The sequence below is a fragment of the Neopelma chrysocephalum genome, unplaced genomic scaffold (assembly GCF_003984885.1).
Source record: "Neopelma chrysocephalum unplaced genomic scaffold, ASM398488v2 Primary Assembly neopelma1_22, whole genome shotgun sequence".
NCBI classification, from domain to species: domain Eukaryota; kingdom Metazoa; phylum Chordata; class Aves; order Passeriformes; family Pipridae; genus Neopelma; species Neopelma chrysocephalum.
This window is the reverse complement of record NW_020897689.1, coordinates 11303527-11320024: the sequence shown is the minus strand read 5'-3', so window position 1 is coordinate 11320024 and position 16498 is coordinate 11303527. Positions and strand designations below refer to the sequence as shown.

Sequence of the window (16498 nt, the reverse complement as noted above, 5' to 3'; positions counted from 1 at the left end):
CCTGACCCCGCGCCGGGCGCCGCCCGGGGGACGCTGGTCGGGGCGGGCCGGCGGCGGGGGCGGCGAAGCGGCTGCGACAGCGACGCCGACAGCGACACCGACAGTGACAGCGACACTGACACCGACAGCGGCCCCGCCTGCGCCGGCGGGGGAGCGGCTGCCGCCCGTGGCCGCCCGGGGAGGGGGCAGCCCCGCGGCGGGAGCGCGTCATCCCGCGGCCGCGGCGGGAGGAGCGCGGCTGACGCGGCGGGGAGGAGGAAACGGCAACTCGGGCGGGCAGACGGACGGACGGACAGACACCACCGGCCCGCCCCGGCCAGCGGAGGAACGGGGGGTCGGAGGGAAGCAGGTACGCAGGGTCCGGCTGTCCAGGGGTCCGTGCCCCCTCCGACGGGCATGTGAAAGAGAGGCCGTCCGGAGCCGCGGAGGTTCGGCGGCCGCGGGGATACGGGACACGAGGACGTTTTGTTTCCCTTTTGTTGCAGCCCGAAAACGCCTTCGTGCTTTGCCCGCACCTCCGGCGCTCCCATGGAGTGTGTTCGGTGTGGCACTCACGGGGGGGCTCCTGCGGAGGGGGACGGGGGAACTGAAAGTGGTCCGCAGGAAAGCGCTGCTCCCTGCGTGGGCGTGCGGCTCCAGCGGCAGAGATCCACTTACGGACACGGGGCAAAGTGCTCACAGACGAGTAAACAAATACGGAGAAACTTCTGCTTTTCTTTTCCCCCCAGCGACTATAATTTTAGATATTGTATTTGCAAAGAAGTTGCAAAGTCATTCAGCATTTCACATTCTCCTCTCCTGTTTTTTTTTTTATTCCCACCCTTCTACGGTAGTGTTACTTGGTTCCTGCTAGTACTCTTGCCCAAATGTTTTTATGGGTTACTGCATGTGTGTGTAGTTTTACTTATTATGCTTTATTTTGCATGGCTGGCTGGGTGTGGGAGGGTTTGATTTCTGGGTTGCAACCACAGGCACCACTAAACTCCACTTCAGTTCCACTACTTAATTCAATAAAGACAGTAATGCTGCAGACTTTTAAGAGGTGAAGGATGGCTTGGCATTTACATTTAGAGCAGGTGAAAGAGCCCTTGCCCAGAGAGCCTTTGCCCCGTGCCCCAGTAGGATGAAGAGATCTGTTTCGCTTTGCTTTGTGCCTCGCAGAGGAAAAGAATTGGACATAGTTCATGTCTGAGGTCCCTCTTTTTAGTGGTCTGTGTGCCAGACAGGCAAGGGCTGGAATTGCCTCTTCCCCCCTTTAAACACCTTAAGTATCAGAGACGGTTGGAGGCAGGGAGAGAATTAAAATGTTTCCTCCTCTTGTGCAGAAGGACTTGCAAAGTATTGGTACTTCCTGCACAGGTCTTTTACGGGAAGGTAAAATTCTGACGCAGACTTTGAGGATTTGCATTAAGGGGAGAACTGGTCGAGCTTGAAAGAGTATCCCATAAAATTCACCTGTGTGACTTTGTATTTGCAGGATGTCTTTGGCTCAGTGCTTTCATGAGCATTGGTCAGAACTCCTTGACTTCCCCTTGCTGACACTTACACGCTCCTGCAAAGCTCTTTTTTGATGTGAATTCTTCCAGGCTCTTTCCCTTAATTTTTGAGACTGTATGAAGAGCAGGAATATGCACTAGTTGGCGTCAAAAAACATTTAGTGATCTCTGTATTTCTGTCTAGTAAGTACTACAGCCCCTTTGTTACATGCTCTGAGCATTGAAATAGCATTGACATTTATACTGGGCACTCAAAATAGATGTTGGCAGCCCTTGCATTTAATTTCTTTCATGCTAATTTAATAAATTCAGTACCTATTATAATCTGAAAAGAGGATTAAACATTTCCTGAGGGAAAGGAGAGTTATGCGGATTGGTGTATACATGGGCTGCATCCAGAGTACTGCAAGACTTGCAATTCATTGGTTATGCTGTTCGGAGTGGATCTTCATTCTGATAATCAACAACTCATAGCCGTTGTTGCTTTTTACTATTGCTGTCTGCATTCTCATTCTCTAAGGACAGGTATCTTTTTAAAGAAGCCTGACAAAGCTGGATGTTCAAGTCTCATTGAACAGAAGTCTTCAAAGGACCTACGAGGGGACATCAGTTATGTGGTTCCTAGCCCACTCTGCTTATAAAAGAATGTATTGCAGGGAGCTCGTAGTTCAAGTTTTAAGATGTGGGCACTTTAAAATTACTACTCTCTGCATTTTTTGACTTGTTTAAAGTCAACCCACTAGTAGGTGGATAATTTGACTGTAATGGCATGTGTTTAAAATAGTGATTGCTGGTTTTTAATATGCAGAATTGCTTCAGCCTAGCTAGCTGGAATAGCTGTAAGCCTCCAAAGCTGACCTGACCCACCAATAAGATAATTCAATTGGGTATGCTGAGGGCCAAAAGTAAAGTATATGAAGTAAATTGTCCTAGGTATTAGCAAATAAAAATAGATGCAAAGCATCTCTTGTCTCTCCTAGGATCTAGGGTTTATGATGGAAATCATCTGTCAATCTGTAATGCCACACATGCTAATTGCAGGTTCATGTTAATCATCACTCTCTAAGAGGGTATGTCAAATCTTATTTTCCCTCCCATCCATATAGGATAAGCTTCTAATAAGCTGTGATCCTTCAGCCACATCCACACATCAGTTCTCTCCTGGGCTATCCTGCCTATAACCCAGATCATTTTCCAGATGGTTTCAGTTTTATAATTTGCATGCGAGTTACTGGGGCTTTTTTGTCCCACGGCTACAAGCCATTTTATACACAAATGCCCTGCATTTCTGCATGGAAATAGAGCTCAGATTACACATATTTGCTGTTGCAAATTAATTTTTTGTTTCGGCTGTCTAATTTGTCATTTAGAAAAATGTTATTTCAAAGGAGTGTGCACTTCCCAAAAGGAAAGTCTCTATTGGTTGGTTTTGTGACTTCAACTTTGGACATCCTTAAGTCAGTGAAGACTTATTCTGCTGTGAATTTTTTTTTCTGTAGACCAAGGAACTAGAAACTAGCATAAGTAATGTATGTATTTGTATAGACTGAGCTGTAGTAAAGCAATATGTTGTTTTTATTTGAATCCAGCTCTATGAGTGTTTATATTGAAGGATTCATTTTGTTCCAGTTTAAGTAGTATCCATATGCTAGAATATCCTGCAGAGCAAACACGTACACTTTCCAAAGTAGAACCGAAAGGCTTCAGCATACTGTAAGAACATTTTAAAATGTGTTAATCAGGTTCCTTCTTGCATTCCTAGTTCTCAAACAGAATTTATTCCCCCGTCTTCCAAAACACCTAACACTGTGCCTGCCTGACTCTGAAAGTGTCTTAAATGTATTGGATCTCCCTTTAACCAGAAAGTTCTTAAGCGCCTTATCTAGAGCTGCTGCAGTTGAGCATCAAAGCCCTTAGGAGATGAAGAAACTAGGGCACCTGGCAAGCACATTGTAAACACACACCCTGATGGGATTGGTCTTGAAATGCAGTTGTTTAGGCTTCCTTTTTTAAAACATTGCCAGAAGAGGAGCCAGTGCTCACCTTTCCCTGAGAGCTCCTGGTGGTAAGACTTGTCTGAAGAGTAGACCGTGTTCTGGTAGTTGAAATCTGGGCTCCTGATCCATGTGCCCAAGGGGTTCGAGCCCACATCTCCCACCTCTGTAGCTGTTGAATAGGCTGAAGGAAGCAAGTGGGAAGGCACGTTTCTTTCCTTGTGTTCAACCTGGGCCCTCGTGTGGAAAATGTAGCAGGTTGCCTGAGGCTGACATGAGGGAGCACCGGAACCTGACTCTCTCGCAGCATTTTGTGTGTTCTGCTGGGAGGAGGGCTGGGATCTAGTGGTTGGTTGCTCATGATGAGACTGTTATCAGAGGTGAACATTTTCATGACATCCTCTGTGTTTCAAGAGAGGATCAAGACTTGGCTAATTGCTCTAGGAGAAAACTGGGCCTAGGAGAAGAATGGGCTCAGAGATCTGCAGTGAGTGGTGACAGCTGTTCGTAGTCCTGGTTTAGAAGTTTAAGCCCTCAAGCTGAAGTGGGGAGACCATCCAGTGGTTCCTACCAGAAAGCCCCATGTCCAGCGCAGGAATTTCCATCCTGAGCCACCTCTCTTGCACAGTGTATCTGTATGGCAATAGGTGTCAGCCTGCTAGTTCTGTATTATGCAGATTTTTAGGTGTCATTGTAAGTAATCCGTACCACAGATTTAGGTGTTTGTGACCTGACCTGTAACTCAATTCCCTCACCCAATTCTGTGTTGAGAGTCTTCTTCCCTAACCTTTAGCAGAGGAAGAAGTAAGGTTGTATCTTCATGTGATCTTTTCACTAACGTTTCTCAGACACCCTGCAAGCATCATTGATGAGGAAAGGGAACTTCTTATTTCCTCATATTTGAAATGCTTTGCTTTGCAACTACAGTCTTTCTTTGTTTTAGGGCAGGAAAGCACCTGGTTGAAGGGGGAGTGTTTGTAAGCAAGATTGGTGTCTAAATTTATTTCAAAGCTCCTTTATTCAAAGAGATGTCACATCTTATTTCTTGGCAGTCTTGTTTGAAACTGTGAGGGCAACTGGCAAGCTGCTAGTGCTAAGTGCCTTGCCAGATACTATTGCAAAATGCTGCCAGTGAAGAAGTTGCATAACTTTACAGACCGTTATGTTTCTCTTGGAGTAAACCAAAGGGGTACCAGCTTCTGAACCTTTGCCTCTGCTGAGAAACAGGACGGACATGTTTCCATCAGCTTATGAGGCACCAACATGTTGCTTTGCTGCTGCTGTCTCTTCCAGCTCTTGCAATCAGTTTTCCTTCAATGGCACTTCTCTGTCTCTTGTTTACTGTTGTGAAATAACCAAGGAAACAGAACTATTTAAAATATCTTCACTGTATTGTTAATTGCAAAATATTTTAGAACAGACATCAGACCAAGAAAAGCTTTGCCTCTGATTCTGGACCCAATATTGCTACTGTAGCAGGTGCATCCGAATAGATTTGCAGTGCCCCACGGAGTTATAACTCATATTTCAGTGCTTATTGAACATCTGTGGAACTGAAGTCATTCCCCAAGTATTTGTATTTATCAATATAATGTAGGATGCAAAATCTGATGTCTAAATATATGCAAACCATGTGCCAATTTTTGAGAATTTGTAACTTTTCTCTTTCCTGTTAAAACAAGGCACCAGTTGGAAACACAGTTCTATTTTTCAGAAACTGTCTTGATGGCTATTTCAGAGCTTTGCATCATTAATCTGTGCTCAAATTGATATTTTAATGAGAAAATGTAAGTGCCTGGGGACTTGCAAGAATTGTTGTCCTGTGATGTTGCATATAACATTGCATTACAGTGAAATTTCTGGATTCAACTAGGAAGATAAGCTGAAGGGGTAAGTGCTGCTTAGGGTTAAACATCTTAAATCATGCTGTTATTCCAGTTAGAAGAAACCTTGGGAGGTAGCAAGTGTGACCTCCTGCTTGAAAGAGGGTTAACCCCAAGTTCAGACACGGCTGCTCAGGGCTTTGTCGAGCTGGGTTTTGAAAACCTCCCAAAGACAGAGGCTCCACAGCCCTGCTGGGCAACCTGCCTTCATGGTTAGTTGTCCTCATGGGATTTTCCCTTCTCATGCAATGAGAGTCTGTGTCTGCCTTGGTACCTTTCTTGAAGACATCGGGAGGCTGCTGTTACGTGCCCCTCAAGTCTCCTCAAGGCTAAGTCTCGTTGCCTCCGACTCACCTCCTAGACCATGTACTGCAGCCCATGACTATCTGTCTTCTGGCCTCTTCCATGCCCTGTGTAGTTCCTGCTTAAGAGCAGGAATGTTGGATGTATGTATTTAGATGGAAGTGTGCTCGGTCTGCAGGACTCTGAACGACTGTGTATTTATATTGTGATAATTTAGGTTTAGAGGTTTTTTTTGTTTGGGCATCTTAGTGTTAGGTATTTATGAACTGGGATCACTATCAAGGCCTAAAATATATTTCATACTAAGTTTAGTAAATAAGTAAGGACTAGCATTCAGAAAATGAATGCTTTTACTCAAACTCAGTGGAATTTCCACTTTATGGTATGTGTTTTGCTTTAATGCTGGAAAGAACATAGAAGATGAACAGGAGGCAATTAAAGAAAAAAATGATGGGACATAACCATACTTCGCAAAAGCAAGATGCATTAAGTCTATGAGTTTGGAATGCTGCCAAAAACTACAAACCAGAGAAAACTTAGGACAGTTCAGAAATAAAAGCTACCTGGCAAAAATACCCAGACTGTCAAAGGCCTTGAAGACAAGTGCACCAAAGAACTAGAAGACTTCTGCTTCTTTGTTGCAGTACTAGTGGTGCATCTTGAATATATTAGGGGGGTGGGGAAGGAAAAAAAAAGAAAAGGGCTATGTAATCATAAAAGGTAAGTAAAAAGAACATGTATTAAAGAGTATATAGCAGTGTTTTATGAGAGGTAAGAAGTGAAACAGAAGAGAGTTATCTGGAGTTATAGTAGATGCTGACAGCCTAGAATCCAATTTGCCTCCTGATTATTTTTCTCTGTTTTTTTCATTTAAGCATTTAATTTAAATAATTAACATAATGGTATTAATTTATTCTCCTATTATTTACAATAAATTTCTTGTAAATAACTAACTTATTATTATCAATTAATCTTTAAAAGGGGTCCTCAATTTTTCAGACTAGCATAGAAATGGTTAAGCACCATCTTAACTTTAAAGCATCTGAATTTCACATTCCCAAATCAGCGTTGGTAAGAGAATATCTGGTGTCTTTGGAACTGTTGGGACTAACAACTCATTCCTACCATCCTTTTGTTTTCAGAGCCCTGATAGAAAACATACGGAATTTCTGTCAGGGGACCAACAAAACCGTCCCTTGGTTTTGTCCCTTGAAAATAATGTCATACTTCCAGCTGTGACAGAAAACCTGAGAAATTACACTGCTATGGTGAGAGAGGGTGGCCAGTGTGCTCCAAAATTTTCAACTGTCTTGGTGCAAAGTGTTTGTGTCAAGAATGAACTGTGCTATTTCGAATGCAGATTTAAGTCTTGTATATGTGTCCACACACATTGCATGTAACTCTAAAGGCATATGCCAGATAGATTGGTTTAACTTCAATTTTCTTCAGAATTTTTTGGAGGTTGGCTGCCTCTTTGGTTCTCTTTTCATGTTAACTAATACGTTATGTAGTGGATGAATAGGATTCTTTATAGAATTATCTAAAACCAGGCACTGATTTATTTGAAAACAAAGGGTTTCTTTAGAGCTAAGTTTAAGCTGGCATTGCCATGAATCCTAGAATTATTCTACATTTAAATGAGAGAACAGTGATGCACTTGTACTTGGGCTTTGAACAGCACAGAGCTGTTGACCAGAGACTCAGAGACCGCTGAGCAAATGTGTTTAGGTTCATTTGCTGGAGTTTCCAAGCCTACTTTTCTCTCCTTACACAGATGATGAGAAGCAAAGCTAAAAGGACACTAGAAGCTGCACTGATCAATTTGTTTGGAGGTAGACAAATTGTTCATTGATGTGCAATCAAAAAATGTATAAAACCCTGCTCTGTAGTGATCTGAACACATACTTTTTCTCTGGTTTGCTTTGGGATGTGTGGGGTCTAGAGCATAGCAGCTAAACAATACTTCACTTGTTTATAAAAAACCTTGGGAAGAAGGGGTGAGAAAAAAGAAAATATTTACAGCAGTTTTCCACCCAATTAAAATCAGAAGGCATACTAAAAAGGAAAAAGTTCATCTGTGGTCCAAGCCAATTAAAAGTAAATTTTGCTGCTTGGATGTTAATTTACACATCCAAAGCAATGTAAATTTAAACTAGAAGTTTGACTTAACCTCACCAGTTCAGATGAACTTCAAATTTATGATTCATTTGTTTTTGGTCATGGCATCTGGGTGTTTAAGCACATTTTGTGTGAATTGACATTAGAAATTCATAAACTGCCTTAAAACATTAAACTTGTGGAGTACTTCACCAGAATGTGTAAATAATGCCTGTCTCACAGACATAGCTCTGCAACACGAGCTGGCTCGGATCCTCAGTTAAGATATTCTTATGTTTGATGCCCTCAGCCATTCTTCCCGTTGTTTAATTATCTGGGAATAAAAACAGAATTCTGTCGCTTCTCTCATGTATTAAAAGGTATCTCAAATTTCTGTGCAAACATTTTATTTGTATTTATTGGTATTGGTTGACGTTGTTTGTAGGTTTTTTTACACTATAATGCATGTTTATTTATAAAGAATTTAACTAGAGGTGGAAGGAGTGTTTTACACAGAAATAACACAGGGTTTTACTCAGAAATTAAACTGCAAACTTGTCAATTTGTGCAAAAATCACTTTACTGTTTTACATAGGAGCATCACTTGAAGTGACCTGAAAGAAATTTTATCATCAACCACCCAGTCAAATCCCAGATGATTATTCAGGGAACCATGTTGGATGCATGATGTGCACAGAGTAAGAAACAAAACCGCCCTTGACAAGGAATCTGAAGGGACTGAATATTTCAGAAGCTACAGAGCATAAGGAACAGAGGATGGCCTTGCAGCTCAGAATCTAAACAGGCACGCACACAGACATGTGCACAATTTGACACTTCTTTAGGAAAAGAAACTTGATGAAATGAAAATATGTTGATATTAGGAACTGCCAAGGAGAAACTGGAACATTCTTTATCTTGGTTACTGCTCTATTACTCAGCAGCTGGAAAAGATTGATGGCTTGGGTGCTTGGCCCTTTTTTTTGGTTCTGCTGTTTTAATTTATGAGTCAGAAAGTCCCCAGACATAGGTCCTCATTTAAAGAAAAGAAAGAAAAATAAGATAGATTATTAGCATTGTTATTTTAAAGCAAATGCAGATGAAATATTAAAACATTGTGATGGTTTGTTACAGTTTATTTACAGATCTGCCAAAGATGTCCATATGTCACATCAGATGTCATTTAAAATGGTCAATATGTTGTCTCGAACCAGTCAGGGCCTGGTGCCTAGACACTTCACGCTGTCACTCCAGTCATGCTTATTGCTGCATAGCATTTAGATCAGTCTAACAGTTGAGTAAAGCAGTGTTGTTCTGGTCTGCTACAGCTAATGCCTCCAGCCTTGCTCTCTGCCATATGGATGCCACTTTTGGTCCCTGGATTCCTCTGGTTTGGCTTAGGGTGAGTCTCTTATTAGTTCAGTTCAGGAGCTGCTTTTGGAGTACATCCCTCACCATTCCCTTTGCTGGGTGATCTCAGGGAACATGAGCTGGATTCCTTTCAGGTGAAGTAAGACTGGAAGATGTTCTTCAGGAGTGCTTTAAACACCCACTGACCATGAGCGGGTGTCCTACCCACAGGACAACACTGAGATAGGTTAAAGCAGAACATACAAATCCTGCCATACCAGCATGGGTCATGTGGATGCTGTGTCTTCAGCAGCAACTGTTTTCCTCTCTGTGGATATGCTTTTCTTGCACTGCATTACTTGCTAAGGTAGATGTTGGAACAAAAACTACAGCAAAGGCAGATCCAAGCACCTGGAGCCTGCCTTTTCTCTTGATTTCAGGTGCAGCCTCGTTAGTCATTGCTTTTGAAAGCGTAACACACCTCTGAAATTACTCTCTCTGCAAATGGCAGTCTCATTTTTTATCTTTCTTTTTCTCAGTTTCCTGCCTGGCACTTGACTTCCCTCAGTGCTTCTCCTCTCTATGCTTTAAAACCACTTTTCCTTCCTCTTACGTCTGGTTTGCCAGCATCGCTTTCCTCGAATATTGCTCCCAGCCATAAGGTCTCAGTCTCAAGAAGTCATGTAACTGTCTCTTCCCCAAATATGTGATCTATCTTTTATGAAGAAGTATTTGCTTCAGCTGTATTTAAAGCTCTTTGCTGATGAAGTCTCTTCGAGTGCTTCGCTACCCATCAAATATTTTTTTTAATGTTATCTCTCCTCCTTCATTGTTTAACCTGAACCTTTCCTATGCTCATTTTAAACTCAGTAGGACTTGTCATATCCATAGAGACAATTCCCTTCTCTTTGAAGCAATCTGCCAATGTAACAGCTTAAGTGGATTACCCCCTACTCCCCTCCCCTACTAACAACTAGTTTGTCCATCCCACTTCCCCCCAAGTCATACAATCTAGATTAGTTTGCATTCTCATTTCTCTTCCGTAGACCCTCTGAGGTAGGCCCACATCTTTCATATGTATTCAGACACAAACAGAGTCAAGTAGAAGGATTTTTTTTTTAATTCAGCAGATTACGGACAGGCTTTCCACTCCCAACACTTTTATATCTCGTAGTGATGTTTGTCTTTCTTAGAACAGCATGACATTTGTCTCTTGTGACCTGCTATAGTCCGAGGCCTTGTTTCCTATCCTATCTTTCTATATTAGGTGTTTCCTGCCTGTGGGCAGTATCTTGTACATAACCTGCTACATTTCACTCCGTCCTTCCAGATCACTACTCCATCCTGACAATGATATATTTAACCTTTGTTACTCATATCCAGAACTAATATTTATTCCTCCTGCATCTGTAGCCTGGCTGTTAAAATATCTCGAGGTGGTTTCAAAGCCTTTCTAAAGAGAAGATGTGACATTTGTGGTTTCTTTCCTACCTATCCGGAAGGCTGTCAGAGGAAGTTAGCAATGTGATTTAACAAATCTCTTTGGGCTACTACTTAAGATTATCTTCCAGATGCTGCTAATTGATCTGTTCTGGATTGTTTTCCCAAGGAATTTGAAGTTAAACTGACTCACTGGGTCTTTAATATTCTTACCTGTTTTTTTTGTTGCTTTAGTTTTTTTATTTGGGTTTTTTCCATTGTGCACACATGCACACATTTCCATTCACATTCTCTCTCCCTTTCCCCTTGAAATTTTACCTGTCATTGCTGTTATTTGTGCTAATCACTGTTTGCATTTGACCCTTTCGGTGAAGACTGATGTCCTAAGCATGATAGCCTTCTGGATGTCATCTCTCATCAGCTTTTCTTTGTGTTGTCTAGGGTAGCAAGATTTTCTTGCTCTTAAGCTATAAACAGTTTTTTTTCAGTAAAGTTCTAACTTAACCATGCCTATTCTCATAACTATGTACTTCTTATTGCTAGCAATTTGACCATGTTTTCACATTCTGTGTCTGTCTTGACAAATAAATCTGCTGCACTGTGTTCCACTCCTGAGAGAGAACTGAACCTTTGCATATTCACCCTTGGTGACTCCAGTGATGCTAAAGGCTTACCATTGACTTTCTTCAAATCCATGATGAGTAAAAAAGTCTGAAAGTGTGCTCCCACCCTGATGCAGGAAGCCAGTCAGTGCAGCACGTCCTCTGAATTAAAGCTGCGACATGTGCTGCCATGCTTTGAAAAGAAAGGGATCTGGTTAAAATGTAAGACAAATTCTACAATTTATGTGTTCAGTAGATACTGACAGTTTTTCTCTGAAATAACTTTTTGTTAGTATCCAATTTACTTACTGTCATAGTAAATTTGTCCCCTCCCTACCCCCATATATTCTTGGGGTTTTTGGTTGGGGTTTTTTTTTCCTTACAAAAGAAAATCTCAAAATAAATATTATTTTTTTTTAGTCATAAAGGAGTGTAAGTTCTGCATGTTTTCCTACCTACTCCTCCAGACACTACAGGAAGTCATAGTCTCTGTTCTCAACTTTCCTACACATGCAATAAAAAAAACTTCATATAATCCCTTGTAAATTAAATAACTAATCTCACTAGATCCCTGCTTTCATACTCCCACAGATCTAGCAACCGCACAGGTGTAGTTTGACTCTATGCCTGTTCATCATGGTAGGGATATTAATGCTTTCAAATTTGCATTTATGTGAAAAGTCCAAAATGTCTTTTTCTTTGGTATTATGTTGATGTTTTGTTTGTTCTCTTTTTTGTTCTCTTTTTGTCTCCCTCAACCACTGGTCCTTTTGTTAGCTGATGGAAACTCTATTGTCCCTCCTTTATCCCATGAATTGCTAAGGTGATCTGACTTGTGTGACTTGAGACATCCTTCCCATAAACCGGATTTGAAAATGTGGTACTAGTTTAACTGTGCAGAATCAGAGAAAGGTAAAACCCATGGCTTGAGATAAGAACAGTTTAAGAATTGAAATGAAGTAAAATATAATAATAGCAACAACAACAATAATAATGAAAAAGGATAAAACAGAAACACAGGAATAAAACCCAAGAGAAAAAAGTGATGGACAGTACAATTGCTGACCATCCACTGACTGATGCCCATCCCATCCCTGAGCAGCGATCAGCCCCTCCTGGCCAACACCCCCAGTTTATATGCTAAGCATGATGTTCTGTGGTATGGAATATGCCTTTGGCCAGTTTGGGTCAGCTGTCCTGGCTGTACTTCCTCCCAGCTTCTTGTGCACCTGCTCTCTGTCAGAGCATGGGAACCTGAAGAGCCCTTGACTTAGGGTAAACACTGCTTAGCAACAACTAAAACAGCACTGTGTTATCAAGATTATTCTCATAAGGAATCCAAAACACATCACTGTACCAGCTACTAGGAAGAAAATGAACTCTATCCCAGCCAAAACCAGGACAGTTCCCAATGAATGCAATAAAATGTATATGAAAAACTTTATTGAGCAATTATGCACATTGGAGTGCTGGAGATAGGAGTCAGCAGTACAAACAGTAATCTTGCTCTGACTTTAAGAGAATCCTCAGTACTTCCGCATTTCTCTTCTCAAAATTAGGCATTATTCTTATAAGAGCGAGAAATAAGCAGTACTTATATTTTCTGAGTTTGGGTGCTCTTCTGAATCAATCAGCGGAGGTAGATGGGTGAAGGATGAAAATACCCATGCTTACCCCAAGCAGAGGTATGTGGTGAGGACCGCTTGGCTGGACATCTGCCTGCCACCCCAGGATCCTTAGGGGAGGTGACTGCGGCGGCAGCGCAGGCGTCCCCAAGGCTCTGGCCTGCAAACAACTGTGCGTGGGTAGGTATAAACTGGTGACAAACACAGGGGAAAAAAGGAGCAGCGTAGGCCTGGGAAACCACAGTTATGTAAAGGTGAACAATGAAACATTATTTCTGAAGTGGGTATTTTGAAGGGCTTTTACTGCAACACTTTTTATATAAATGAAAGGTACATTTGAATCGGAAGCAATTTGATGTAGAAAACTGAAAGTGACTCATCCCAAACCAGAGGGGAAACAGAGCTAGTGTGGCATGGAGAGATTTTTGAGTGCTTGCATGGTATCTGATTCAGACTCAAGTTAAATTTTCATCAGTTAATCTAAGAGTGAGAGATATTAGTACCCTCCTCCAACACTGCTCCTTTTAGCATCTGTTAGCATGGTGCATATTTCAGTTAGGATATCCTCATCACCATTCCAGTTGCATCCAAAGAGAGGTTGGTTGTTGGTAGATTCTTGAAGGTTGCACAGATTCTGCACAGATCCCATATTTTACTACCAATGCAGTAACATATTTATCAAGAGCATTAGTTCAGGAGGTGTACAACATCTTGAGTTCTCATGGCTTTACAAAATCTTTATCTTCTTTCTAGAACAAAATTTTTTCTTTGTTTAATTCAAAGATTTATAAAAACATTTAATGAACCAGGCTGACACAAAGATTGGCATGTAATTAACAAATGTTGACATTTTGCTCGTTTGTGTTCTTGTGCAGGCTTAAAACTGTGCTGTCATCTACAAAAAATACTTCAATTTGTTAGAGAAAACTGTAGATGGAATAAGATTTACTCTTGATAGATCCAAGAGTAGCTTGGATTGTGTGCAGGAACATTTTCATAAGAAACATTTGAGTAATTTGAACAATGACTCTAAGAAAGTAATATGTCTTTTAAATAATCTGGTTCTTATTGTCCTTTTTAAAATGACTGTATGTACATCAAAGCTAAATGTCTATAGATACAATTTTGTGATAACTTCTCCTACTTAGTGTTCATGTTCCATGCTGTAATCTACAATATCTTTCCTTGTTCCATGTGGTCCTTACCACTCAACACCAGCTAATATAAAAAAATTGCTGGCCTGAAAGATTAAATACTGCCTTATTCCTTTTTTAAAACTGCATAATGGAACATTGGTCTTGAGCTAATATCAAGATTAGAGGGATTTATTTAATTGTTGCTTATGCTTCATACATAGATTTACAATATTCTATTAACTGGCTTCTGATAGATTGCCATGTTATAAAAAGAAAAGCAAGTTAAAGAAAAAATTAGTTTAGTAGAGTCCAGAAGTTGATCATCTCTGCTCTGTCCTTGCTTCTTCTTCTTGTATTGGTTTTACTTGGTATAAGAGGATTGGATGTATCTTTATGTAAATCTGTTGCTGATGTACCTGTATATAAATCTATTGCTGAAACTCACTTAATAGTTGAGGCCCACATGCACCCTTCAAGCTCCCAGGATTGAAAATTAGAGTATATGTTCTTGGAGAACAAAAAACAGACTCTAGTTGGTAGATGGAAATACATCTCCTTTGTGGGTCAAGATTAGGTTGGGCATCTGGCAAATGTGAGGAAATTACTAGATAAACAAGTAAACAAAGTAAGGACAGCAAATAATAAACTCTTAGAACATTTTTCTTAAATCTGTGTCTTTTTTGGATTATAAGATACAGCTTCTTGCTTCCGTAGTTGTTTTTTTTAATTGTTGTTACCTTTTTCTTCTACTCTGAGTTGGTGCATAACAGTACTTTAGTGAAATGCACGTCTTTTGCTGCAAACAGTTTTTAGAAGTATTAATACAATAGCAAAACCAAATCTGTTCTATTCTGTAGATCTTAGGCTGCCTTTAAAATGCTTATATTTTGGAAAAAGGCTGTGAGCCTTTTGTGAAGGGGTTTATACACCCCAAATCAAAGCCCTTGTTCAGTTTCATTGAATAGAATACCAGTAAATAGCTTGAAAATGCAAACATGGTCCTTGTGTTCATGCTCATCTCTACAATTTGAGGAAGAACTCTTGACATTCTGGGTAGACCCCACCTACATAACATTGTGTGCCAGAGAACTTGTTTACCAAAGCATGTTTGTTCACCCCAGCCTGTATTTGCAATTCTGGTAGAACGTGCTGTAGCTGGGATTCAGGAGGCTGAAATAAGAAACATCCATACAGAATTACCACTTAGAGAGCTTTTTGTCTTTTTTACTTAGCTTAGCTTTGGTATACCGTCCTGCACAAAATGCTCAGATCTGGAAACTCAGAGACTTTATGTATTTTATAGAAGTGTATTTATAAACAGAATTCCCAAAAGTCTTTATTAAGAGCAAAATGCAGGTTGTAGAGTACTATCAGTTGGGAGTTTTTTTATCAATTTATACTTTATGAGCTGCAGTGTCTAACCTCAGGTTCACAGTGTTTAACAGTCTATTAGTGTTTTATGCCAGTCTGCTGAAACTAGTCGCAGAACATGACAGCATATACCAACAAGCTGTGTATTTGACATGTCAAGCGCTTCTGTTGCTATATGCCTATAAAGCAGCTGGTTATCTTTGTCTTTTTGTTATATGGGTATCCACCCTTGGAGGACTTGGTGGTAAGTCAGGTCCAACGTACTTTTTTTCCTTGTATTCTTGGAACCCATGTAAATCTTTGTGCCTCCATGTAAACAAGTGGAGGTGTCTTGAGGCAGTATCCATACTGTAAATCTCCAAGACAACTGATAACTAAGGTAAACTAAGTTATCATGAGTTTGTATTTAAACTGTTGTTCTGTTTCTGGTAGCTGAACTAGTTTGTGGAAGTTTCACTTGGTACCTGCTCCAGCACACTTGGAGTGAGTGAGGGTAAGTGCAGGGCAAAAAGAGATCCGGGCCACATGCCCTCCATGAGTGGTGCTTCTCCTATGGACACAGCTATGGTTGGATGACGTCTCCTGTTGGAACCCTGCCAGCTCTTGCAGCGATAAGTGAACAGGATGTAAACAACAGGGTTTGGGTCAGACAGTTCATGTGCACTGAATTCACCATTCACTTTAAATGCCTTGCATGCCATGTAATTTTTAGAAACTAATCTTAAGTGGTTTGCTTTATAACAGAAATACATTGTTCAACCTGCCCTACCTGAAAAAAGCACTCCGTGTATGGCAACAATAATACATTTTAGTGTGCACGAGGGAAACAAAGAAATTGAAGAGGATGAAGTGAGGAAAACAGAGATGCTTGTATTGAAATTGCAGACATGGTATTTTACTGCCTGACACTGCTTTTTTACATTGAAATTTCATCATGCTTGTATACTAGTGTTCCTCTTTAGTATATGCTTCAATTGATTTAGACCAGTTTTCTTCTTCTGTGAAGAATTTCTTTCATGTGGTGCTGCTGTCGTTTTTTTTTGGTTCATGTTATATATACTCTTGTGATATTTGTGAAATGATGCAGTTTATTATGGTTTTTCTATAGTTTTCCATCATTTTGGTTTGTGGTGTTTGCTATGCTAAGTGAGAGTCCGTGTAGTGTTGTTGCAGATCCTGGTTTTGATCTTCATTAGCTTCT

At 40.7% G+C, this 16498-nt stretch overlaps 1 protein-coding gene across 2 annotated transcripts in view; it reads left to right on the top strand.

Annotated features, from left to right (window-relative positions):
* Positions 1–234: 234 nt before the first annotated feature.
* Positions 235–16498, top strand: part of LOC113976107 (serine/threonine-protein kinase Sgk3) — a 56447-nt gene continuing 40183 nt past the window's right edge. For both annotated transcript variants that reach the window (XM_027701145.1, XM_027700970.1), the window contains exon 1: positions 235–349. The gene's annotated coding sequence lies outside the window, so the exon portion shown is untranslated. The remainder of the gene's footprint in view (positions 350–16498) is intronic.